We start from the raw sequence: 27,825 nt of genomic DNA, 5'->3' as shown, positions 1-27,825 counted from the left end.
GGATGGGAGGCAGAAAAGGAGCCTGCGAAAGATACTGAGAAGGAGTACTGACAGAGAGATAGGAGGAAATTAAGGAGAGGGCAATGTCAGTGAAGCCAAGGTTAGATAATGCTTCTTGGTTCTAGGAGAAAGGGATGATTCAGAGTTGAAGGCAGCTCAGGAGTTTAGGATGATTATCTTATGCTGTCGAGTTGTCTCTGACCCATAGTGACTCCATGGACATCTCTCCCACAATGCCCTACCTGGTAGAGTATCCATAGAGTTTTCTTGATAAAAATGAGAAAGTGGTTTACCATTGCCTCCTTCCGCACAGTCAACTTGAGTCTCCACCCTCGATTCTCTCTCATGCTGCTGCTACCCAGAACAGGTGAGTTTTGACTTGTAGCGGATTGCCTTCTACTCACTAGCTACTGCCCAAGCTAAGAATGGAATAGGTATGCCTCCGCTTGACTCTCCCTCCCATAGCTAAGATTGTCAGAGTACTGGAAACTCTGCAAGTGCAGTCATAAGAGGGGATTAGGAGGATAAGGATAGAATAAAGGCCATTGGATTTGGCAAGGAGGTCACTGATGATCTTAGTGAGGGCTGACAATTTATTCCCTAGGAATATTTTCACTTTAGATATTAGCATGATGTACTCAATCCTTGTAATGTGTTCTCTTTCTCCATATATGTTGTGGGTATATATCAGTTCTTCTTTTTCAAAGATATTGCTGCTAATAGTGAAATTTTTCCACACATGGAGCTGGAGTAATGAAAACCACCACAATAACTGACAAACCTTGCCACAATGATTTCACTAAAAGATAGTTCTGGCTTCACTAATTCATTCAATAGTATTTATTGAGCGCTTACTATGTGCAGAGCACTGTATTAATGACTTCATCCCATGCAGGTTTTCTCTATTTTCAAAGTTATCTCCATGTATCCTGATCTCTGTGAAACTTGGACTTGAAAAAAGCAGCCTTTCTTCCATTTGCCACTCATAAGTCTGGTCAGTCTGCTTCAGTGGTTTTAGTTTCTGCGGTTTATGTTATCACTTAAAATGGCTGTTAAGAATTCACTTTCCCTTCCTTGTCCTTCGGGAAAATGAAGTGTCTACCTTTTTTGATTTTCCTCCAAAATTATTAGGTTTGGAACATTTTTTTTAAAAAAAGGATCTGGCATTTCTACACTGTGCAAGAATGAAAAAAAATTGGTATTTTCCATTTTAAAGGAATTTAATACATCATCAAAGATGTAATACCCAAAGAGATATATGGGCTTGGATCTTTGACAATGCAGAAAATGAAATTAAATGTACCAGATGATGAAAGGACTGAAACCTGTTTTGCATTTGTGTATGTGAGCATTTTCTTTGCCTTATGTTTAGTGTATTATTACCATTTCACCGAATTCCTTGAAACTGCAATGATCCTTTGCTAATTATGATATTAGAATACTATTCTGATGTTTCAGTGTTGGATCACTAAATGTAAACAGATTATTTTTAGATTTACAAAGTAAACAAGGAAAGACAGCAAATGAAATACCTGTGAATCAAAAATGTCCAAGTGAAGTATTCTAGAAAAGAAAAAGAAATCACTTTCCCAGCTCTGTTTTTCGCTGTTCAGTGGAGTAAGATGTTGAGAGGGAGAAAGGAAAATTGGACAAGGGAGGTTAATTGGTCAGAGGGATTAATAGACTTTTTAGTTATTTTTTTTATGATTCAAGACCATTTGGAAAAGACATAGCTATAAAATTTCATTATAATTGTATAGCTCAAAGAAAGAAATAAGGAATAAAGATGAACAAACACCCCCAAAAGAGACACAGTATTAATTTTTTGTTATTGTTGTTTTTATACTAGAATCCATCTAAACATCATTCAGATTAGAGAAGTTAAACTTGTAACAACTTAGAGGAGCAATCAATCAAAGTTTTTTATACAACATCTATGGTGTGCAGAGCACTATACAAAGGAATTTACAGTCTAGAGGATCACTGGGAAATTAAGATTTCTATTTGGTGAAGTTTAAACTGAAATTCTTTGAGAGGCATTTTGATTCTATAAATCTCACTGTTGTTCACTGAGATATTATATCAGGAGTGTTAGTCCCAGGGGAGGCTTTCCTTTAGCATTTGAAAACATCATACCATAATATTGATCCAGTAACCAACTGCTCTTCATTCAGCCCACATAGGTAAGTAATTATGGTACTTGCTAAAGCTTACTAGATGCCAAACACTGTTCCAAGTGATGGGGTAAATAGAAGTTAATCAGGTTGGACACGGTTCCTGTCCCACATGGGATTCGCAGTCTAAGTAGGAGAGAGTAGGATATAATTCCCATTTTATAAACGGGATAACTGAGGTACCAAGAATTGAAGTGACTTGCCCAACTTGCCAGCAGACATGGTGGAGTCAGGATTAGAACCCAGCACCTTCTGACTCCCAGGCCCATGTTTGGTTCATTAGGCCACACTGCTTCTCTTATGTGCCTAATGAAGGCAAAAAACACACGTACACTTTGCAATGTGCTGCATCAATCAGTCAATCATTTGTTGATCAGTTTCTGTTTATAAAGCACTGAACAGAGCACTTGGGAAAGTAAATTATGACAGTGTTGGTAGACATGTTCCCTGCCCACAAGGAGCTAATAGTTTAGAGGGTAGGAAGAGATCAAAAAAAATTTATGGTTATGTAAATAAGTGTTGTGGGACTCAAGGTAGGGGAAAAAAAGGGTACAGATAGAAGTGCAAGGGTGACTCAGAGGAGTGAGGGAGTAGGGGAAATGAGGGCTTAGTTGGGGAAGTGGGAAATGGGTTTTTACCAAGGCTTTGAAGTTGAGGAGTGTGATGGTCAATTGGCTATGAAGTAGGAGGGAGTTCCAGGCAAGAGGCAGGACATATGTGAGGGGTCAGAGGTGAGAGAGACGAGTCTGAGGTACAATAAGTAGGTTGGTGTTAGAGGAGGGAAATGTGAGGGCTTGGTGGTAGTAGGAGATCAGTGAGGTAAGTTAATAATAATAATAATGATAATAATAATGTTGGTATTTGTTAAGTGCTTACTATGTGCCGAGCACTGTTCTAAGTGCTGGGGTAGACACAGGGGAATGAGGTTGTCCCACGTGGGGCTCACAGTCTTAATCCCCATTTTACAGATGAGGTAACTGAGGCACCGAGAAGTTAAGTGACTTGCCCAAAGTCACACAGCTGACAAGTGGTAGAGCTGGTGTTCGAACCCATGACCTCTGACTCCAAAGCCCGGGCTCTTTCCAGTGAGCCACGCTGCTTCCCCAAGAAAAGGTAAGGTGATTGAGTGCTTTAAAGCTAATGGTAAGGAATTTCTTTTTGTTGCAGAAGTGGATGGGCAACCACTGGATTCATTCTTTTTTCAGTCTTCAAAAACATGGAATGAATTTTTTTTAGACATAAGATCCTGAAGTGGGGAGAGCTCGGAGGCAAGGAGGTGAGCAAGGAAGCAGATGTAGTAGCCAAGGTTGAATAAGTGCTTGGATTAGCATAATAGCCATTTAGATGGAGGGGAAAGGGCAGATTATAGTGTTGTTTTATGGTTAAATGGTCAGGATTTGGTGACAAATTGAATATATGGGTTGAATGAGAGAGATGAATAGAGGATAATGCCAAGATTACAGGCTTGTGAGACAGGGAGGGTAGTGGTGCTATCCACAATTATGGGAAAATTAAGGATAGGACCAAGTTTGGGTGGAAACATGAAAAATCCTGTTTTGAACAAGTTCACTTTGAGGTGTCAGTGGGGCACCCAGGAAGAGATGTCCTGAAGGCAGGAGGAAATATGACTGCAGAGAAGGAGAGAGGTCAAGGCTTCGATTTGAGAACCATTCACATAGAGATGGTAGTTGAAGCATACCTTCTTCTTCCTCTTCTTCTTAGTTGATAGTCATGTTCCCTGCCCATAAGGAGTTTATGGTCTAGTGGGAGAGACAGACATTAACATAAATAGTAAGTGCTGTGAGACTGAGCTGGGTATGAATAAAGTGTACAAATCCAAGTGAAAGGGCCACACAGAAGGGTGAGGAAGTTGGGGGAATGAGGGGTTAGTTGGGGAAGGCCTCTTGTAGAAGTGATACTACTTTTAAGGTGGAGAGAGTTCCAGTCTGACAGAAATGAAATATGAGGGAGTTTCAGGGCAGAGGCAGGATGAGGGTGAGAGGTTGGCGTTGAGATAGAAGAGAACAAGATACATTAAGTAGGGCTTTACAGGAAGACTTTAAAGACAAAAAGGGCATATTTGAAGAGGAAAAGTAATTCACTACGGTGGGTAGGGTGTGAGAAAGCATGGGAGGTAAGAGATTTGAGAGCAAGGCAAAATAAGAAGTTAGGTTTGGGAGGAGAGGAGAGGGTAAACTGGGGAATAGCAGGTGAAGAAAGCAGTTATGTAAGGAAAAAGCTGATGAAGAGTCTTGAAGCTAATTGTTGCAATTATTAATGGATATATAAGGAAATGGGTGGTCTTTGGAGGTTTTTGGGTGCAGAGTGTTGTTTGGTGAAAGACATTTTAGACAATAGAGCCCATCAGGAAAAGCAGATTTTTGCAGAATTGAAAACATATTTTTTGAACTTTTTCTTTGAGTGACCAAAAAAGTTTGTTTCCAGTTTCACTTTGCCTGTAGGTTAGTTCTGTTGTCCAGTGAAATGGGTTTCTCTCATTACTGCTTTAGACTGACAGCTGGTCAACCATAGATAATAATAATAATAATGTTGGTATTTGTTAAGCGCTTACTATGTGCAGAGCACTGTTCTAAGCGCTGGGGTAGACACAGGGGAATCAGGTTGTCCCACGTGGGGCTCACAGTCTTCATCCCCATTTTACAGATGAGGGAACTGAGGCACAGAGAAGCTAAGTGACTTGCCCACGGTCACACAGCTGCCAAGTGGCAGAGCTGGGATCTATAACTACAGGCAGCTTTACAACGATACAGACAGCAAGGATCCTGGGTAAGAGCAATTTCCATTTTTCTGTTCCAGCTGGTTGGGTTTTTCTTAATTTCTGTGCATTTTCTAGTGAATGAATATTTTAACCAGGGTTCTTCAGATTGGGGAATATTAGTTTAGAGTTTAAGAGCTTAGCATAGGTTTAGCCAAGGAAAGATTTTCAAGAGGACAATATTCTTTGGGCTCAAATACCAATGAATATTGGCATATCAGTGGCTTTCACAGTAACTCCCAGGCACCATAGATATCAGGGCTTCTACTGAAGAATAATTTAAATCCAGATATGATAGTATATCATTGTAACTTCATAAAATCATCTTTTACTTTCCTCTTTCCTCTTGATGAGGCAGTTCAAAAAGTAGATTGGTTTGCTGGCTATGGCACTAGATGTGAATCAGCATGGCCTAATGGCAAGATCACGAGCATGGGAGTCAGAGGATGTGGGTTCTAATCACAGCTCTGCCACTTGTCTGCTATGTGACCTTGGGCAAGTCACTTCACTTCTCTGTGCCTTAGTTACTTCATCTGTAAAATGGGGATTGAGACTGTGAGCCCCATATGGGACAGGGACTGTATCTAACCTGATTTGCTTGTATCAACCCCAGTGCTTTAGTACAGTGCCTGGCACATAGTAAGCACTTAACAAATACCACAATCATTATTATTATTATTATTAGGGCAGAGAAATAAGTGAATCAAATTCAGCTTGGCTATACTTTGAGACAGTGGCAAAGTTTTTTAAATTTCAGAGCCTCAGTTTCCAACTCTGCACACCTGGGACATTTGCATTAACTCAGGCCAGGCTAACACTGTGCAAATAGAATTACTGGTAGTTCCTTAACTTAATCAGAGGCGGGCTGCTGAAAGACCCTCTAGATTTTCCTGAGGTTTTTGATCATTCTGGCTTCCCACGTGGCCAGTGAATAGCCGGAGATAACTATTATGGCTGCTACAGAAATTTACCATAGTCCACAGTGGACGAATAGCATGGTCATTTGAAAAAAAAAAATATCAGGGGATCTTACCGGTTGCTTAACCTGCATTGAGTGACTAAATTTATTTTCAGCAATATGTTGTTGTGGGCAGGGAACATGTCTACCTACTCTGTAATATTGTACTCTCCCAAGTGCTTAGTAGAGTGCTCTGCAAAAAGTAAGTGCTCAGTAAATACCACTGATGATGAAAGAGACTTAAAATGGATTGGCAGCTTATATGTCTTATCATGTGGTCTAGTGGAAAGGACATGGGACTGAGAGTCGAGGACTGGAGTTGAGAACCTGAAGTTTACTGCCAACTCCACCACTGCCTGCTGTGTAACCTTAGGCAAGGCCAAACAATTTCTCTCTGCCTGAGTTTCCTCCTCTGATAAATGATTAAATGCCTGTTCTCCCTTCCCCTTTGACTCTGAGCTCCATATGGGATGGAGACTGCTTCTGATCTGCTTGTATGGTACCTACCCCAGAATGTTGAACAATATTTAGCACATAAGTAACATCTTCACAAATGTCACATTTATAATTATTATCAACCTAGAAGTCTTCAGAATTCTGGGTTGAATTTATAATAGAAAGAAGTGTTGCCTCATGGAAAAATCAAGGGCTGGGAAGTCAGAGAAGGCTAATCACTTCTGACAGACCACCATTCTCCCTATCTTCACAGCCCTACAAAAATCATATCTCCTCCAGGAAGTCTTCCCTGGCTAAATTCTTATCTCCCTACCTTAATCTCCCTCACCTATGCACATGGGTCCATGACTTCTAAGCACTTTGATGTTCCCCTAACCCCAACAACACTTTTTTATGAGGTTTGTTAAGCACTTACTATGTGTTAAGCTCTGTTCTAAGCACTGGGGTAGATACAAGTGAATCAGGCTGAACAGAGTCCCTGACCCACATGGGGCTCAAAGTCTAAGAATGGGGGAGTACAAGTGTTGAATCTCCATTTTCCAGTCAAGGAAACTGAGGCACAGAAAAGTTAAATGACTTGCTAAAGTCACACAATGGGCAAATGGCAGAGCTGGGATTAAAACCCAGGTCCTCTGACTCCCAGGTCGTAATCTTTCCAGTAAGTTAATGCTGCTGCCCTGTGTTCTGAGGTACTCATCCTTACACTCTGTTGCTTCCTGTTTTCATTCAATAGTATTTATTGAGTGCTTACTATGTGCAGAGCACTGTACTAAGTGCTTGGAATGTACAAATTGGTAACGGATAGAGATAGTCCCTGCACTTTGATATCTGTGATTTAGGGAAGGGAAGGAGGGAGGAGGCACCCTCCAAGGGATAGGAGGGGGAGGCAGGAGGCTGCACCATGTAGGAGAGAAATTCAACCCTTTTGCCTTGAACTTGATAGCTTGATAGGGCCCCAGAAATCGAACACACAATTGTTAAACAAATCACACCCCTCTGATGGCACTTATCATGGCCCAGCCTACTGTGTCCTGAGGTATGTCAGGGATAGATTAAGATAGGTATCTGTGACTGCTCTGACCCAAATAATAGGGAGGGCCTTAGTGATGTATTGGGAGAATTAATCCATAATTTGAAAAGAAAAATAGTGTTATTTAAAGTCCAGGAGATATAGACTGTAAGCTCGTTGTGGGCAGGGAATGTCACTGTATTGTGTATCATACTATCCTAAGTGCTTAGTAGAATGCCATGAACACAGTAAAACGATTTGGGTATCCATAGTATTTTCTTGGTAGAAATATGGAAGTGATGTACTTTTGCTTTCTTCTGTGCAGTAAACTTGAGTCTCCACCCTTGACTCTCTCCCATTCCGTTGTTGCCCAGCACAGGTCAGTTTGGACTTGTAGCCGATTGCCTTCCACTCACTAGTCACTGCCCAAGCTAGGAATGGAATGGTTTGGCCTCTGCTTAACTCCCCCTCCCATAATTGAGACTGATAGAGTACTGGAAACTCTCCAGGTGTGATCCTGACAGGGGAGAATCACTCTTGGTGACTGACCTAGTCATTCCCCTGCCTGGTTATAGGGGGCTGGACTTGATGACCTCTTGAGGTTGCTGCCAGTTTTAATTTTCCTTGAGAACTGCACTGAGTCTAAACCAACAAAGGAAAGTGAAACAATAGAAGCAAATGTTCCAAGCTTTTGATTGTTGGAGCAGACTGTAAATGAAGTGACTGACTGAACCAACTCAAATAACAGCTCATCTTCAAATACTACATCAAAACAAACTATTTGCCAGTAGATTGAAAATGTAGTTAGAAATGTTTGTTTTGTTTGCTCTTCCACTTTGAGGGGAAGAGTGTAAGACTGAAACTGTAAGCGCCTTACTAATAATGGCATTTGTTAGGCACTTACTATGTGTCAAACTCTGTAATGTGTGCTGAGGAAGATAGGTCCCACCACATGGGCCTCCCTCTAAGTAGGAGGGGGAACAGATAATGAACCTTCATTTTGCAGATGAGGGAACTGAAGCACAGAGAAGTTACAGATTTGCCCTAGGTCACACAAAAGATATGAGGTAGAAGTAGGATTAGTATCCAGGTCCTCTGACTCCCAGGACTGTGCCCTTTCCATTAGGTCACACTCCTCTGTGGGCAGGGATCATGTTTACCTGCTCTGTTATAATGTACTCTCCCAAGCACTAATACACTTCTTTCCACACGGCAAGCCCTCAATAAATATAATTGATTGTTACCCTTCCACTGGAGCTGACAGGGGCATGCTTAGACATTTGGGAATTTCCCAACACTCTTGTATTTTCTTTAAGCACTTTTCAAACACATATGCATGGAAAGTACACATTTACATCTGTTTGATTCTGCAGGAAGATTTCGGTAAAGAACCAAAATTAAAATGCCAGACTTCTACCTCTCGCTGCTGGTGAAATGTTCTGGAGCCTAAAAGGTCACTCAAAGTCTCTCCAGCAGGCTTTTTCCTTCTTGAACATACACGGTATAATATGTAGTCTTGTTATTAGGTTGAGCAAGATGCTATATATCACTGAACCTTAATCAACACTGTTTTACAATGCTTTAGTACTTGAAAAATGATAAAATCATTGCCATTAACCTTTATCCTCTCCTTTCACCCATCTGGACAAGCCCTCCTCTCTTACCAGGGCTAAAACATTTCAGTTTTCATTTTCTAAAATTAGAAAAATATAATCTGTTTTTTAGGCAAATGAACAAAGATTTGGTGAAAGCCTATGGTGAGAGCCAAGCAGTCCTTCCCCTTAGCCCAGAGTCCAGAAAAGATTCCAAATTCTGGACCAACCCTACACAATAAGTATTCAGAAGCATAGTTGTGGTCTGGAGTATACCTCATGGGAAGGGTAATAATAGGAGCAAAGTAATTTGTTTTTAAAAGGTAATTGTTCAGAAGGTGATCAGAGTTGAAGGAGAAAGTCTCCATGCAAAGCCTCACACACACACACACACACACACACACACACACACACAGTGGAAGCAGTGCTTTGAAATCACTACAGTGAAGCCCAGTGCTACTCTGCAAAGAGTTGTTACTGGCTCACTACCCCTACTGAAAAATGGTATATGAGAGATTCCTTCTAATTTTTCCAATTTATGAAATGCTTTATTTCAGAATTGTATTTATCTTCCCAGGAGGACTGGGCCAGTGATTTGGACTATGCAAGAATTTAGTTTTATGGTGTTTTTTTCCTGTCCTTTGTGTTTCTTGAAGGACAGCTTGCTGCCTACCCTGCTGAAGGTAGACTAATCTACTCTTTGCCATAGGGAAGGGACACCCTAACTCTGAACCCAAACCAAATCTACGAAATTAAGCCATCTTTGACAGTGTCTCGAACAGAGTGGGCAGGTCACTGCCAGGGACGTTTGGCCAGCTCTCCATCGATTCGGAAGAAAAGTCTTTGGGGCTGGGATTCCAGTTTCTGAGAGACGGCCTATTAAAGGGCTAGGAGCCCCGGGTATACAGATATAATTGCTCCTCAAGCAGTAGATTAACAACTTTGGTCCTGGGGGAATACAGGAATCCAGAGCTAGAAAAAGATGGATTACTGGGACAGCACCCCAACCTCCGATCTGCAGAATTGCCTCTATTCCTTCTCCTCCCTAGGGAATCTGGGGAAAAGGCTGATAGGCACCGATAATGAGGTAAGTCCACAAATCTCTCCTGATGTGTTAAACTTCATCCCAGCCCTTATTGTGCCCAGTTAGCTTCAGCTGCGTATGAGCTCCAGCCTCCAGCTATTTACACCATGATCAGGCTAGTAATTAGCAAAATGTTTAATATAATATAGAAGCAATTAGGAGGTGATAACATGCAATTAAGATGTGTTTTCAGATTAAAGATTTTATAGGGCTCTCTTTCTTGAAAAGATAAAGTGCCTATCTCAAAATGTCAAACCGCAGTGATTTAATCTGAATTATTTTCAATTAATATGCATGTATCCTCGCGATGTGTTCACCGTTGTTATTGACATTGATAAATTAAGCTCATCCCAGCTGAATTTATCCTTGAGTCACTCTATATTTCCTGAATGTCAGCTCTTTATTCGTAGTTTTTTTCTCTGCCTACAAGCTGTGCGTGATCCAGCTCTAAGTCCCTTGATTCAGCCGTGGGATTACAGTGATGTGTCAGTTTGAGAGGAACAATAATCTGAAAGGGCATTGTTATAAATAGAGTGTTAGAATATAATTGTTTGTCATGTCATTTCTCCCCTTTCAATTCCCCTGGGTCCTGTTGAAGTAATTTAGACAGCTAAGATGACAAGAGTCTTGGGACTGTGCTTATAGAGTTGTCCAAGCAGTCTTTAGCCTGCTCTGCCTTTTGAGACCCTCTCTTGTCTGCAAAGTAGGAAGTGCAAACAGCAAATGAGTTTTGACTACAACGGAGCTTCATTAGTACCATTTACATAGGCCTCTCTCTGCACCGTAATAGCTGTATGATTCCTGATCCCTCTATGAGACAGTGGTTGTGTAATGGCATTTCCGATTAATTAGAAATTAAGTCACTAGCATGGTAATAGAATTAAGTATTTAAAATTGCGTGCTTTTGTGGGTTTATTTGTTTCTTTTACAGGCTCCAACAGAGTCCTGGGCTGGGGACTGGAAAGCCTGAGTTCTTGTGGGGCCTCTGCTGTCGACTGTAGGATTTAGAGAAGCAGTATGGCGTAGTGGATAGAGAACAGGGCTGGGAGTCAGAAGGTCATTACCCTGTATCTCCCCCAGCGATTAGAACAGTGCTCTGCACATAGTAAGCGCTTAACAAATACCAACATTATTAATTCTGGCTCCGCCACTTGCCTGCTGTGTGAACTTGGGCAAGTCCCTTCACTTCTCTGGGCCCCAGTTCCCTCATCTGTAAAACGGAGATTGAGATTGTGAGCCCCATGTGGGAAAGGGACTGTGTCCAACCCGATTTGCTTGTGTCCACCCCAGCGCTTAGTACAGTGCCTGGCACATAGTAAGCGTTTAACAATACCATAATAATAATAAGCCACCTGACTTCTCTAAATGGTTCCTCCCTCTGAAAAGAGGAGGAGGTGACATCGACCCCTTTCCTCTCCAGCTCCCGCGTCCATTAGTGAAAGAGAAGGAGGAAAATCAGGAACAGTGGAACATTAAATCCGAACTCATATGACTCAAATCCCCCTCACCCCCAACCCCCAATTTGGCATTTTTTCTTTCATATGATTACTATTATTATTATTATTTATTATTATTGTACTAAAGTGTCTACTATGTGTCAAGCACTGTACTAAGAACTGAGATGATATAAATTAATCAGGTTGGACACAGTTCCCATCCCAAAGGGCTTGCTGCTTTCCGAGCACAATACTGAGCACATATTACTGCTCAGACCACTGTTCTGGGAATCAACAAGATACAGAGCACTGCACTACTAGATTCCATGGTAATTAAGAATGTGCACTAAAAGTCAAAGATATGATTCTTGTCCTCGAGAGAGTTTAGAATTTTTCTTCCTGGAGAATTAGGCTTTGTTTTGTTTTTCATTTTAAATAACTGGAATGGTTTAGATCACTTTATGATGTCGGCAACTCAGACACTGCAGATGGAGATCTCACTTCCTAACATCCGGAGCAATGTAGGGAAATTTTTCATTCTTAATTATCACACAAAGGTGTGTGTTTGACATCTTGGGAAAGTTTCATCACGCCCCTTCAGTATGGTGTGCTGCTAATGGGAATCAGAGCCCCCAGGCCTAGTTACCTAGGTGAACTAAAGAAAATGAATTGTTTTCAGAGGCAGTCAAGGCCCTGTGGCATCGGGCAGAACTGTGTTCGGATGGGTTGTCTCTGACCAGGCTGCTCTGTGCTTGTGGCTTCAATCCAGGAAGAGCAGTCATTGGTATTTACTGATCACTTACTGTGTACAGAGCACTATATTAACTATCCGGGAGAATGCTTAGCATAGTTCTATTCCCAGATCTTCCACTTGCCTACTGTGTGGCCTGGAGCAAGTCACTTAACTACTCTGTGGTTCATTTTGCTCATCAGTAAAATGTAGATTTAATATCTGTCCTACCTCCTACTTGGACTGTGATCTTATGTGAGCCCGCTATGGGCAGGGATTGTCTCTCTCTTACTGAATTGTACTTTCCAAGCACTTATTACAGTGTTTGGCACACAGTAAATGCTCAATAAATACAATTGAATGAATGAATGAATGAATGAATGAATGACAGGGACTGTGTCTGATCCGTATCTTGTATTCACTCTAGTACTTAGGGCACTGCTTCACACATACTAAGTACTTAATAAATACCATAATTATTTATTATCATTATTATTATCACAATAATACAACAGAGTTTGTAGGCTTGTTCCCTGCCTAATAGGAGCTTACAGTCTCAAGGAGGAGTCAGACATTAAAATAAATTATAGATTATGTACATAGTGCCATGGAGCAGAGGGTGGGGTGAATACCAGATGCTTAAAGGGTACTACAGATCAAAGTGCAAAAGAAGAAGAGAGAAGAAGTAGTCTTTATAAAATTAAATCTTTTCTCTAAGGAGCCTTCCCCAACTAAGCCCCCTTTTCCCTAGTCTCTGTCCTTGGTCTACAAACATTGCCCCCTTTTTTTTTCTCCTTTTAAAATACAAGCATAGAGTGCTTGCTGTCTTGGTATCCAAAGCTTGGTCTCAGCACTTATGCATAACAATAATTTATTTATATTCATGTCTGTCTTCCTCTCTAGACTGTAAGTTCCCTGTACATTCCCAAATGCATAGCACAGTGCTATGCTCAGAATGGGCACTCAATAAATAAGATTGTTTGTTATATTGAATTGGTCCTGGGGAGGGAAGAGACCTAGAAGGGGAGCAGTTCAGGGATTCTCCACTGTGGTGTTGCTCTTTCCATAGCCTCCCTTAGTTTGGATAACTACACAGCTCCCCTCATTCCCAACCACCTCTCCCCAAGACAACATCACCAAGAAACCTCCTAATCTGTGAAGTTGTTTAATAGTTAAGACATAAGAATTCAGCCAATTGAGTGCCTAGTCCTTCATCTTTGCCAGAACTTCTCTGAGGATAGTAACAATAATAATAATTATAATAATGGTACTTGTTAAGTGCTTACTGGGTGACAAGCACTGTTCTAAGTGCTGGAGTAGTTACAAGTTAATCAGGTTGGACACAGTCCCTGTCCCACATTGGAGCTCAAACTCTTAATCCCCATTTTAGAGATGAGCTAACTGAGGAACAGAGAAGGTAAGTGACTTGCCCAAGGTCACATCGCAGACACGTGGCAGAGATGGAATTAGAACCCCTGATCTTCTGACTCATTCATTCATTTATTCATTCGATCATATTTACTGAGTGCTTACTGTGTGAAAAGCACTTTACTAAGCGCTTGGAAAGTACAATTCGGGAACAGATCGAGACAATCCCTACCCCAAAAGGGGCTCACTGTCTAGAAGGGGGAGACAGACAACAAAACAAAACAAAACAAGTAGACAGACAGTACTCCTTCCACTAAGCCACACTTCTTCCCCTAAGCCACACTACTTCCCTGTGGATGCATAGGCTGATTGGAGGAGTTTGGATAGATTTGGTGGGTCCACACTGTCGCTGAAGGGAGAGTTGGAGTAGGGCAGTGAAGTTATGAGGGTTGGATGGTCCATCTTTAACTATAAAGATGCATGTCCAAGAGGCATCCAGCAAACACTATCCTAATACCACTGTTAGAGGCAGAATGTTTGGCTGCCTGGACGACCCGCCTGATCCAGGAATCAATCAATCAGTGGTATTTATTGACCCATACCACTGATTGATTGATCCCTGGATCAATTGGTATTTATTAATCAATCAATCATATTTATTGAGCCCTTACTGTGTTCAGGACACTGAACTAAGCACTTGGGAGAGTGCAACATAATAATATAACAGACACATACCCTGCTCACAGCAAGCTTAATTGCACGCAGAGCATTCTATGAAGTGGTTGGGAAAGTAGAATACAACAAGAGTTAGTGGCCACATTACCTGCCCACAATGAACTTAGAGTCTGGAGATGTCTAGGGATGACTTTGTTCAAGGCCTTATATTAGCCTATGTTCTATGATTCCCCTAACAAGCTAACCAGCCTCTACCCAAACCTATAAAATATTTAATCCTGTATTCTGCAAAAACTACTGTTCCACTGGAGCCAAAGAGCTATTGTTAAGATCAAGAGTCCAAAAGCCCAGCACAAGAATGGTGTAAATTTTGGTTAGTATATTTATAGCATTTCCTTTTCAAAATCTAGAACGATCAGGTAATGGGAGTCAACCTCACCACATCATGAGGAAAGAGTGGCTTTTCAAAGGGCAATTCAAGATTTGGATAGAGGGTTGATACACTTTTTCAGCCCCCCTCCTCCCCAATCTTCATGTTTTTCCTTTAAAACATGCTTAGAGTGCATTGAGATTGTGATGATTTTAACAAAAATTGTTCCAGGTCACCAGGAGCTAAGTGAAGACCCTGAGCTGCAGATGCCATCTTTTAAAATCTTCCTCAGCGGATTTAATTTCATTAGACACATTTGAATTCTTAACCCTTGTGGAAAAATTGAAAAATGTTTTAAAAATTGTCCGGTTCAGGTACAACCTTTGCTATTAAAGGTCCCGTTTCTTTTAGACAGCCCAACACAAAATTTCTAAAGCCAAAAATCCTGATAACAGCCCTCTGCAGCTGCATTGCATTTTACCTAGCCAAATGCTTGTGCTTATGAAAGTTCACAATATGCAGAATGCTAAACTCATTTTGAAAATCCAATCTTCACACCTAAGTCAAGGGGAAAACCTCTCAGGCTTACAAAAGGAATTATTGCCGGAGATTAAACTGCTTGATGTTCTGTATTGTTCTAGTGGGACTCAGGAGGGAATATTAATTGAGATGTGCCACGGATTACAGTGTCGGTTGCATAGTGGTTCTCGTGTTTCCCGGTGGTCTTTCTAACAGGAAGAGTACAAATGAGGGAAACAAGACAAATCATTTTGAACCTCAATAGTTAAGTCATTGTTCTCAGCACAAAAGGTAATGCTTGGTTGATTTGCTTTATTCCTGAGCTGATCTGATTTTTTTCCCCCCCATGCACCCTAATCTCTGCCACTTCCTCCATGAGTCATGAGCAGCCGGATCCAGGGAGACCACAGGAATTAGCATTTGGTAAAGATCCCTAATGCTGCTATTCCTCCAGTTCAATTCCCTGTCAGCTTGGGAAGAATTGTGAGTCATGGGGCATAGAAAAGAGTTTTATATTTTCATCCTTGCAGAGATCTGCAAACAGACTGGCATATTTTTATTTGTGTTTACTACTCTGAATGTAGGCACATATATATGTCTGGAAAAATCCCCTCTGCAGTGAGGAAATGAGGGGTGTTTCTTTTCTCTTCCATTGCTGTCACATCAGGATTTTCTCAATTCAATGAACATTCATTTTGCTTTTAGCATATTTGTTTCCTTTTTTAAATCCTAGTGGAATATCTTAATTACTGACTCTTAGCCCCCTATAAAATTGAGATGATGCATTTTAGCTGCTATACATCTGGTGCTGTCATCACTGTAATCCATAGTGGAGATACATTCCGGCTTGCTCACCCAACAGGTGGATGAGGTATTAGATTTGAAAGACTATCTTGAATGGATGCTGTTTTCCTTCCCATCGGAACTAATGTACCATGTCATCGAGTTCTCCTTGCAGACTGCTGGAAAGAACTCTTGTTCAGTAAATAGCAGAGATGGACACCTAGGCAGCTATTAGGATTACCTGAACCCTTTTTCATGTTCCCTAGATCACTTTAGAAGCCTTTCCATCTCCCATAGATCGTACCATTCGATTCAATCATATTTATTGAGCACTTACGGTGGGCAAAGCACTGTACTTAACACTTGGGAGAGTACAATACAACAATAATCAGACACATTCCCTGATCACAGTGAGCTTACATTCTAGAAGGGGAGACGGATAATATCACTAAATAAATAAATAAATGAATTGCAACTACGTACACAAGGGCCTTGGGAGGGGGGAATGAATAAAGGGAACAAGTCAGGGTGATGCTGAAGGGAGTGGGAGAAGAGGAAAAGAGGGATGAGTAAGGGCAGGGAGAGGTGGTGGTATATGAAAAAAATCTGTCCCCTCCTTCAAAGTCTTTCTCAAAGTCCACTTCATCAATCCCAAATTAATCCCTCCATTCTCTGAGTTACTCCAATTTCTCAGCCAACTCAGCATGTATATGTTTAACTGTTCATTTGCAAATGATTTACTTACCCACTGGATTTATTAATGCTATCTATTTTACCAGTCTTCTAGCTACTAGACCACAGTAATAGAGCTCATTATCAAAGTTAGTCAATAATAAAACAATAATTGTATATTCATCAATTGACACCTGTTTAATTTCCCACTTGGATGGAAGGACTAGGATGCACTTATAAATTCTAACACAGTATACGTAGGTGCTCAATCAACTCTCTTCATGAAAGAGCAGGCAGAGTTAGTTATGGTACTTACTAAACACTTACTATAGGCTGGGGTACATATAGACCTAACTGATTAGATACAGTCCCAGCCTACGTGGGTCTATGAAGACAGTGGTAATAATAGATTGAATCAACAGCAGTAAGTGACAGGCTCCTCAGTGCTTCAGATAAACTTTCCTCAAGTTGCAAACCTCTGCAGCCTCCACAGCATTCTAGAGGTGGTAGAAAAAATATTCTGACACATGGTGTTCTGCAGGACTGAGGGAGACTAGTCTGTGCTGAAGTGGCAGACCCCAGGGCCCAAGTTTTAAGGGGATTTCAACCCCCTTGTGAGTCAGACCCTGCTGAGAAGCAGCATGGCCTAGTGGAAAGAGTACGGGCTTGGGAGTTAGAGGACCTGGGTTGTAAACCTGACTTTGTCACTTGTCTACTGTGTGACCCTAGGCCAGTCGCTTACCTTCTCTGTGCCTCAGTTTCTTCATCTTTAAAATGGGATCCAATACCTGTTCTCCATACTACTTGGACCGCGAGTCTCATGTGGGACACTTAACTGTGTCCAACCCTCTTAATTTTATCTACCCCAGCACTTAGGACAGTGATTGACACATAGTTTGTAGTATTTAAACTGTAAGCTTATTATGGGCAGGAAACATGTCTTTTAATTCTGTTGTACTCTCCCAAGTGCTTAGTACAGTGCTCTGCATATAGTAAGCACTCAATAAGTACAGTTGATAGATTGATACTAAGTACTTACCAAATACCATAATTAATTATCCCCATCTGCTGAGATTTCCAGCCTACACTGTCCTGCAGTGCTGCGAGAAGCTGTAATCTTCATTCCAACCCTGACTTCCCTAAAGATGGAGAGGATTCATGCTCCCGCTTCATCCTCCTTCGGCCATTCTGGAGAACGGGTGCTCATGGTCCCAGCTGGTGTGGGAACTGCTCTGAACCCACAGATGGACTTCTAGCAATGATACCTGATGATGATAGTCTGGGAAATATCACCATGATTGCGGTCCAATATCCCGCCTCCTTGCCCAGCCAAGCATCAACCCCTATCAAAACATTACCTGCTCTCCCTTCGCCATCTGCCCCAAGTCTGCTTTCCACTCTCCAACTGTACAAGAACCTGCCATATTGTCATCTGGCTCCACAAGCTCTTCCTCTTCTTGTCTTATGCTGCCGAGAGGTGTCCGACCCATAGTGATGCCACGGACAGATCTCTCCCAGAATGCCCCACCTCCACCTGCAATTGTTCTGGTAGTGGATTCATAGAGTTTTCTTAGTAAAAATATGGAAATGGTTGACCATTGCCTCCTTCCACATGGTAAACTTGAGTTTCCACCCTTGACTCTCCCGTGCCACTGCTGCCCAGCACAGGTGAGTTTTGACTTGTAGCAGATTGCCTTCCACTTGCTAGCCACTGCCCAAGCTAAGAATGGAATGGATACGCTTCTGCTTGACTCTCCTTCCTAAAGCCGAGACTGGGTAGAGTACTGGAAACCCTCCAGGTGTGACCCTGAGTGGGGACAAGCTCTTCATCCCTTCCCAAAACTCCAGCCTCTCTGAAAACTACATCCCAAAGTAAGGGAAGCAGCATGGCTTAGTGGAAAGAACACGGGCTTGGGATTCAGAGGTCGTGGGTTCTAATCCTGACTCCACTTGTCTGCTGTGGGGCCTTGGGCAAGCCACTTAACTTCTCTATGCCTGTTAGCTCATCTGTAAAATGGGGATTAAAACTGTGAGCCCCACTTGGGACAACCTGATTACCTTGTTTCAAACCCAGCATTTAGAACAGTGCTTGGCACATAGTAAGCACTTAACAAATACCATAATTATTATTAATCCTAACCACAATTCTCTACTTCATTTTTTCAGCTGATTTTTTTGTCCCTTCCAATTAATACAATTCACTCTCAGTCTAGCACAGCGATTCTCAGTAAAGGGCTGCCACACACTTCTGCTTTTGGTCTGGTGTCACTCTTTCTCACAGCAGCAGCAGCTATGATCCACAGGAGCTTCAGCCACAGAGGGGACTTGGACTTAGGGAGTTTTACTTCCCTGGCTTCTGGCTTCAGAATGACTTTTCATGATGAATTGATCGCCAGTGAGCCCTCTAGAGTAGATATCAGGCAGAAACCTCCACTGGTTTGTGTGGTGGCAGGCCAGTGAATTGTTAAAAGACCCTCTTAATCTTATTTCTATGAAAGAGAATCAATTAATCGATCACTGGTATTAACTGAGCACTTACTGTGTACAGAGCACTGTACTAAGCACTTGGGAAAGTACAGTGCAGCATGATCTTAGTGGAAAGAACATTGGTCTGGGAGTCAGAAGACCTGAATTCTAATCCCAGCTCAGCCACACTGCCACTGTGTAACCTTAAGCAAGTCACTTTCTTTCTCTGGAACTCAGTTCCCTCATTAGCAAAATAGAGATTTAATATCCGTTTTCCCTCTTACTTAGTCTGTTAGCACCAGGTGGGACTTGATTACCTTGCATCTACCCCAGTGCTTAGTACAGTGACTCATAAACAGCAAGTATTTAAGAAATACTATGACTATTATTATTATCAATAATGATAATAATAATTATAATGCAACAGAGTTAGTAGAGGCAATATCTGCCCTCAGGAAACTGACCATTCTGCTCTGGCCTAGCAAGACCTAAGAGGTTTGCCAACCACCCTGAAAGTTAAAAGTAGTAATAATAATTATGCTACTTGTTATGCACTTACTATGTACCAGGCACTGGACTAAGCACTAGGGCATTTACAAGATAATCAGGTTCCACATGGGGTACAAAGTAATTAGGCTGGACACAGTTCCTCTCCAACATAGGGCTTAGAGTCTTAATCTCCATTTTACAGATAAGGTAATTGAGGCACAGAGTAGTTAAGTGACTTGCCCAAGGTTACACAGCAGACATGAGGCAGAGTTAGGATTAAAAGCCAGGTCCTTCTGACTCTCAGTCCCATGCTCTATCCATTAAGATACACTGTTTCACCTCTGGCCCTGGTAGGGGCTAAAATGTTGGGCTCCTGAGAAGCCCAGCTGTGTTGCTGATAGGAGAGGGCATTCCACATGCTGCTCACAGGTATTCTTCACTCTTGTCTATATCCTTGGGGAGCTTGACATTCACTTTGCTGGCAGGGGGGAAACTGAGGCACCCAGAGGCAAAGGGTTGGCCTGGACCAGGAACTGGGATCTTCAGAAGAAAAGAGACATCTCTCTCACTTTTACCTGCCCTTGTCCATTCCCTTCCCACATACTTACAAGGACACATGAACACACGTGTACACACACAAACATACACAGGCTCCCACACTCCTACCACCCCCAAATACTTAGCAACTGGAAAATTTTCCCGACTCCAAACACTTGATGTTTGTCTCCTCTAAATATCAAGCTGGGATAGTAAGCAGCATCCAACCTCAGTCAGAAGAAACTCAAGAGTTCTGTTCTTGATAAGTTTTAGGTGGAAATTGATTACCAGATCTTTAAAGCCTCGATTGTTTTGAAGAAAAGTTCTATCCAACTTTTAAGCTAGTGCTCTCTTTGAACCTACTAGGCTACAGAGAAAACGTCCTTCTAAATGAGGGAAACACAGTTGCCTGGGTTATTTGGAGTGAATGGGAAGATAAGAAAAAATAACGACTCAAGAGTCCATGTTCTTTGGGAAAATCCACAAAGTTTTACAGAATTCCTAATGAATCTCTGATTAATGCTGATTTGCTTGCATGCATGATCTCTAGTTCTATGCACTCAATACGTCTGCCCATATGCTTTAGCTTTTATCTATACAGAATGTATTAGTTTTACATAATAAGACATCTGACAGTTTTCCAAGCCCCAGATACATAAGAGTTGGGATCAGCCTAGAGGGTTTCCAACTCCACCCAATTTTAACAGATGTATTTGTTTTTCAGTGGAAATTGGTTTCTTCTCCCTAAAAACATTCAAAACTATTTACAGCTGCTCATTCTTGATGTTCTCATGAATATTCATGATAGGAGCTGACTTAGCTAGCAAATGACCGGAGGAGGAAGAGAGCTTCTCAATGGCCCCATGGGTTCTAATTCCCACTCTGCCACTTGTCTGCTGTGTGATTTTGGGCAAGTCACTTCACTTCTCTGTGCCTCATTTTCCTTATCTGTAAAAAGAGAATTGAGACCATGTAGACATAGACTGTGTCTAACTTGATTAGCTTGTGCTTAGTACAGTGTCTGGCAAATAATAAACACTTAAATACCACACAACAAAAAAACTCACTCCTCTCAGCTGGCCCTCACATCACCGAACAACATGCATTAGCAAGTATTTGCTATTTTTATCTGTTGTTGCTTCTGTATTTTTCTAATCTTAGATGTCTGTCACCTGTTGCGAGGGACAGTTTCGCTCAGAATCAGCACGGCGAGAGAGAGAGAGGCCGGGGACAGAAAACCTGAGTTTTGTATAAAACTTATTCCGTGGGGCGAATTGAATTATTTGGTTATTTAGACGCAACAAATAGGACTTTCCTTTCGGGAGGAATATGGTGTTAGAGCTTCCCTAACGGAAAGAATACGCTCATATGTAACTCGCGTATGGCCGGCCACCTGGGCCCAACCCAGGTGGAACTCACTTATGATTTACTCACAGCGTGGTGAGGTGGCTAGCTTCCACCATGTGCATGTCCCACTCAGAAGGAATCCACTTATGCGTTACACACACTTATCCGTTAAACCCAGTTATGCATTACTCACTTTTGTGTTACCCACTTATGTGTTACTCACACTTGGTGAGGCAGCTAGCTCCCACCATGTTCACATCCCACTCAGGAGGCACTCACTTAGGCATTAACTCCACTTATGTGTTACTCACACTTGGTGAGGCAGCTAGCTCTCACCCTGTTCACATCCCACTCGGGAGGCAGCCACTTAGGCATCAAATCCACTTAAACGTTACATACACATGGTGAAGAGTCTGGCTTCAACCCCATGAGCGCTCAGCAGGACGGGACACTCATCCATCCCACGGCTCCTCGCTTGGTGCAGGCAGAGTGGCCTTCTCATGCTCCGGACAGAGGTGACCTGCAGCTGGCAAGTCTCGTTTCTCTGCACAGAAGGTTAGAGGCGGCAGGTATTTATCACCTGTGCTCTTAGGCCATTCTAGCTTCCAGCCTCAGTTTATCCAATCTCTGCCACCACCCCCAATTTGATTGGCACGGGGGTGAGGGGCACCTTCTGTATTCCCAGCTTGGGCTGGCAGTCTGGCAGTTTTGGTTGTGGGGGCGGTATCCCACCCTCATTTCCTGAGTTCCACCTGCTGATCTCAGGAGGTCACAAGATAGCATTTGACCTCGAGATGGTTGGTACCCCAGGGTCACCTTGGGACAATGTCATAATCTTCAACAGAGTTATGAACTTGAGGCTTGGGTGGAAATAATAGTAGCAAAGATGTAGCTCCTGCCTTTGAGGAACTTATAAATCTATTCAATCTATTACATTTCAAAATATCACTGTTTATCAATTTCATTGTTCATTAGAAGGTTAACTTTTTTGAAGTAGGGGCTACTTCAAGACTACTTATATAAAGTGAAGTCAGTATTGCTGAATGTCAGAACCACAGGATTGGGGGTCAAGTAACCTAGATTCTAATTCCAGCTCTGTTGTTGATCTACTGCATGACCTTGGGCAAGTCACATTACCTCTCTGAGGCTCACTTTGTTCATCTGTAAAATGAGGATAAAATGGCTTGTGAGACCCTAGTAGGAAAGATACTGTGTTCAATCTGATAATCATGGGTCTACTCTACCACTTGATGCATAGGAAGTGCTTAATAAATATAATTTTTTAAAACCCCAAAACTTAATATTAGGATCTTGGAAATACTTGATATGTGTCATGCTTGCTGCTGTTAAAGCCAGTGTAAAATAATTCAGTTACAGGAAAAAACTCCAAATGCAACTTACAGATTAGTTTCTAGGCTATGAGTTTCAACTCGGGAAAGAGATTTTGTATTTATTGCCAATGGTTCCCTCAAATGATTGGCTATTTGTACTCCTACGGTCATAATGGCTAACGAAATGGAGGGTAAGGGGATAGAAGAAAAAGGCAGATTATTACCACTATAAAATCATGGCACATTCACACCTAGTGCAATCAGTACAGTTTTGGACACTGCCTCTTAGGAAGAGCATAGTATTCTCTGTTTCTTCAAAATGCTTGTTTTCACTAAGTGTTTTTGGATAGAATGCTCTCATTGTGGGTAGGGAATGTGTCTGTTTATTTTTATATTGTATTTTCTCAAGTTCTTAGTATAGTGCTCTGCACACAGTAAGCACTCAATAAATAGGGTTGAATGAATGAGCACTGTTAGAAAAATAAGAAATATTATTCTAAAAGTGGGGGTGTCAACACAGGGTTCATCAAGATTGTAGGCACAGCATTATAAGAAAACTGAGTTTACAACCAGACAACAACAACCAAAACTAGGTTCCCCTGAACATCTTGTTGCCATAACTGGATGCAAAATACAGATCTGGACACACCTTTGGTTTCACTATAATGGGGAGGCTTCTAGCCTTATATGAATTTGTTTCAGTTTTTCATTGTTGACATTTATAGTGGATGGTTTGCTATCCCGACAACCATACCAGAAATTCACTTTTTCTCATTTCCCTGATAACAGAGAATAATTCTTCTGTTGTCTTTTTTTTTTTAATTGGTGTCAGTTAATTGAATTTAGCCTCATGGGAATAAAAAGCTAAGCCTGGGCTTTTCCATTTAGGCTCGGGCAGCCAAAGTACTCATTTTACTTGACACTGGATGCATGCAGAAATGGAAATGAGAATGCAACTGTTACATCTAGTTTACAGCTCCTGAAAATGATCAAATGATCAAAGATGATCAAAGATAATGTTTCACTGAGGAAGAAACTACTGCATGATGGAGGTTTCATATCCAAATGAACTACATATGGAGCAGAGTTCTGAGCGAATGATTTCCATTTAAATTGCTCAGGCACACCACCAAATTAGGAAGATGTCATGCAAGTGGGTCGATGGCATTTTGTTATGGTTCATTAGAAAATATGAGGTGTGGATGTAACAGGGCACAAGGCCTGCAATTTAAATGTGGGGAGTTCATTTGGGACCGAACTAGGGAAAGGATGAAAGATAAGAAGAATCATCTCATCACCTCTCACAGCTTTCTACAGAATAGGGAAATGGAAAATATGGAGGGGGTGTGGAAACCAAGACACCGATTGCTATTGGCATGATAACTGTGACTGGGAAACGATTCAAGATCTGCCTCACTCAGTCAAATCAACCTCGTCTGAGGAATGTCTTTTTTATTGGAAATTATTAAGTGCTTTCTATGTGCCAAACACTGCACTAAGCAATGGGATATATACAAACTAATCAGGTTGGACACAGTCCATGTCCTACTTGGGGCCAATAGCCTTAATCCCCATTTTACAGATGAGAGAACTGAGGCACGGAGGCACAAATAACTTACCCAAGGTCACACAACAAACAAGTGGTGGAGCTGGGATTAAAACACAGGTCCTCTGACTCCCAGGCCCATCAGGCTGGACACAGTCCCTGTCCCATTTGGGGTTTATGATCTAAGTAGGAGGGAGTAAGTTGTAATCCCATTCAGATGAGGAAACTGAGGCAAGAGAAGTTAAGTGCCTTGGCTAAAGTCACACAACAAGCAAATGGTGGAGCTGGGATTATCAATCAATCAATCAATCAATCAATCAGTGGTATTTATTTAGTGCTTACTATATGCAGAGAACTGTACTAAGCACTTAGGAGAGTACAGCACAACAGAATTAGCAGAAATGCTTTCTGCCCATAATGACCCTATGGTCTAAAGGGAGAGACAGACATTAATATGAATAAATAAGTAATCTTTAAAATATAATTTAAAGATGTGTACATAAGTGCTGTAGTGTTGGGGGTAGGGCAAATATCAAATGTCCAAAGGTCACAGACCCCTCTCAGGGTCACACCTGGAACGTTTCTAGTACTTTACTAGTCTTGACTACAGGAGGGAGAGTCAAGCAGAGGCCTGTCCATTCCATTCCTAGTTTGGCCAGTGGCTAGTGAGTGGAAGGTAAATCTGTTACAAGTCAAAACTCACCTGTGCTGGGAAGCAGCGGCATGAGAGAGAGTCGAGGGTGGAGTCTCAAATTTACTGCATGGAAGGAGGCAGTGGAAAAGCACTTCCAAGAAAACTCTCTGGATCCACTATCAGAACGATTGCAGAGGGAGGTGGGGGATTCTAGGAGAGATGTGTCCATGGTGTCACTAAGGGTCGGACCCGACCTGACAGCATAAGACAACAACAACAACAAAGGGCACAGAATCAAGCGTATAAATGACACAGAAGGGAGAATGAGCTAGGGAAAAGTAGTTTTAATCAGGGAAGTCCTCTTGGGGGAAATGTGATCTTAGTGTTTTGAAGGTGGAGAGAGTGGTGGCTTGGCATATTTGAAGAGGGAAGGAGTTCCAGGCTTGGGGGAGGATGTAGGAAAGGGGTCAGTAATGAGATGTATGCAATCGGGGAACAGTGAATAAGCTGGAGCTAGAAGAGTGGAGTGCGTGGACTTAGCTGTAGTAGAAGAGCAGTGAGGTGAGATAGGGTGAGGTGAGGTAGGCTGTGGTAAGTTGATTGCTTTAAATAATAATGTTGGTATTTATTAAGCGCTTACTATGGGCAGAGCACTGTTCTAAGCGCTGGGATATACAGGGTAATCAGGTTGTCCCACATGAGGCTCACAGTCTTAATCCCCATTTTACAGATGAGGTAACTGAGGCACAGAGAAGTTAAGTGACTTGCCCACAGTCACACAGCCGACAAGTGGCAGAGCCAGGATTCGAACCCATGACCTCTGACTCCCAAGCCTGTGCTCTTTCCACTGAGCCACGTTGCTTCTCTAGTACTATAGTATAGTTAAATACTATAGTAAGGAGTTTCTGTTTGACGATTTGAACACAAGTCCTCTGACTCTCAGCCCATGAACTTTCCACTAGGCCATGCTGCTTCTAGTTGCTTTAGCCCAGCAGTGCAATGACTATACAGAAGATAGGAAACACCACAAAAATAACCATTATGTCCTAACATCAATCATCCAAAACCACAGGATCCACTTGTTGCATGAAAACTAGCTAGATATGGAGTTTACGGCAAAATACCAAGTGAAACCAAACTACCTACTTGTCTTGTGGTGATAAGTACTGGTATGCCTTCTTTTATGGAGGGCTCCCCCTTTAGATTTTCAATCATTCCTTCGACTCAGACCTCCCAAATCTGCCCAGAATCATAGTGACCAATTATGATATTTCTCATCATCTTTTTTGGTCAGACACTCAGTTCCTAGCACCAAGGTTCTGATTGCCACCAGGAAATTTGCAAATGAGGTAGGAATTCTCTTGATTTTCCACAGTCCTTTAATGCCACCAGGTGAGGATTTGGTATCCCATGCAAAAGAGCTTTCTCTCAGGGAAGAATTCTGAGGACTGTGTAATTTCCCTACTCTAAAATCTCTGGGTCTTCCTCTCCCTCATGCAATTATTTTAATGGTATTTGTTAAGCACTAATTATGTGCAGGCACTGCATTAAGCACTGGGGTAGATACAAGCTAATCAGGTTGGACAGAGTCCATGTCCCACATGGGGCTCACAGCCTTAATGCCCATTTTACAGATGAGGTAAATGAGGCACAAGACACTTGCCCAAAGTCACACAGCAGACTAGTGGCAGAATCAGGATTCGAATCCGGGTCCTCTGGCTCCCAGGCCAATGCTTTGGCCACTAGGCCATGCTGTTTCCCTCTCTTCTTGTTATACACTCATTTTCTCTAAGATGGGGCAGCCCACTGAACAGACTAACTGCCCCTTTAGAGGGTAAATTCTTTTTGGGCAAAAAAGTGCTACATGGTTATGCTGAACTTCCCAAGTGCCTAGAAACAGTGCACTATTCCAAATGTAGGCTCTACAGATGCTGTGGCCACTACTACTATTACTGAAATGAAACTTAACAGATTGCTCTTAAACCTTCGATAAATGTATCCATAGTACTGTAGTAGGCCCTTGGAAAGTACAGAATAAATAGTGACGGTTTCCTAGAAAATGAAGCACTGACATTCTAATGGAGAAGAACAAGCCCCTTGAAATTACACTCTAAATTTCTCTTTGCCACCTCCCTCTTCTTATTTATTATCCTTCTCAATTCCTAGGGCATTTTCTTCCCCTCTGTGCCCCAAACTTGACCTCCTCCGCCCCTGACTCCTGAGTCCTGTATTTTAATATAGGTATCCCTCAAAATACTGGGATTATGTTCCTTGAAAATGTGATCAAACAGTGACTGGCTGTTTCATTCCATGTACTTACATGTTATAAATTGTTTTCCAGTCCAAAACCTCTGGAAAAGAAATAATAATATTTTTCGCCTTTGTTAAAGTAATTCAAAGCATAATATTTCAACATAAATGAAATTTATTTAGTGCTTACTATATGCAGAGAACTGTACTAAGCACTTGGGAGAGTACAGCACAACAGAATTACCAGACATGCTTTCTGCCCATAATGACCCTATGGTCAAAAGGGAGAGACAGACATTAATATGAATGAAGGCTCATGCCTTCCATTATCCATCAATCAGTCAATCAATCAATGATATTTATTGAGCACTTACTGTGTGTGGAGGGCTTTACTAAGCGCTTGGGAGAGTATAATGCAAAGGACCTGGTAAACATGATCCCTGTCCACAAGAGGCTTACATTCCTGAGGGGAAGTCAGACATTAAAATAAATTTCAGATAGGGGAAATGGCAGAGTGTAAGAATACAAAAGAGTCATGGGGCTGAGGGGGCTGGGGTGAAAATAAAGTGCTTGGAGGTTGCAGTAGATATCAAGTGCTAAGTAGGTAGAGATCCAAGGGCAAA

The 27,825-nt window shown here is 41.9% G+C and overlaps 2 non-coding genes across 2 annotated transcripts; one reads left to right on the top strand and one right to left on the bottom strand.

The window, feature by feature from the left end:
• Window positions 1–377: 377 nt before the first annotated feature.
• On the bottom strand, window positions 378–515 carry LOC114816409. The gene has a single exon (XR_003764183.1). It is a non-coding gene; the product is annotated as a small nucleolar RNA SNORA7 (small nucleolar RNA).
• A 24,357-nt stretch (window positions 516–24,872) lies between these two features.
• On the top strand, window positions 24,873–25,011 carry LOC114816655. Its single transcript, XR_003764451.1, has one exon. It is a non-coding gene; the product is annotated as a small nucleolar RNA SNORA7 (small nucleolar RNA).
• The last annotated feature ends 2,814 nt before the right edge of the window (window positions 25,012–27,825 follow it).

The sequence above is a fragment of the Ornithorhynchus anatinus genome, chromosome 1 (assembly GCF_004115215.2).
Source record: "Ornithorhynchus anatinus isolate Pmale09 chromosome 1, mOrnAna1.pri.v4, whole genome shotgun sequence".
NCBI lineage: Eukaryota > Metazoa > Chordata > Mammalia > Monotremata > Ornithorhynchidae > Ornithorhynchus > Ornithorhynchus anatinus.
This window is presented reverse-complemented; position numbering and strand designations above follow the sequence as displayed.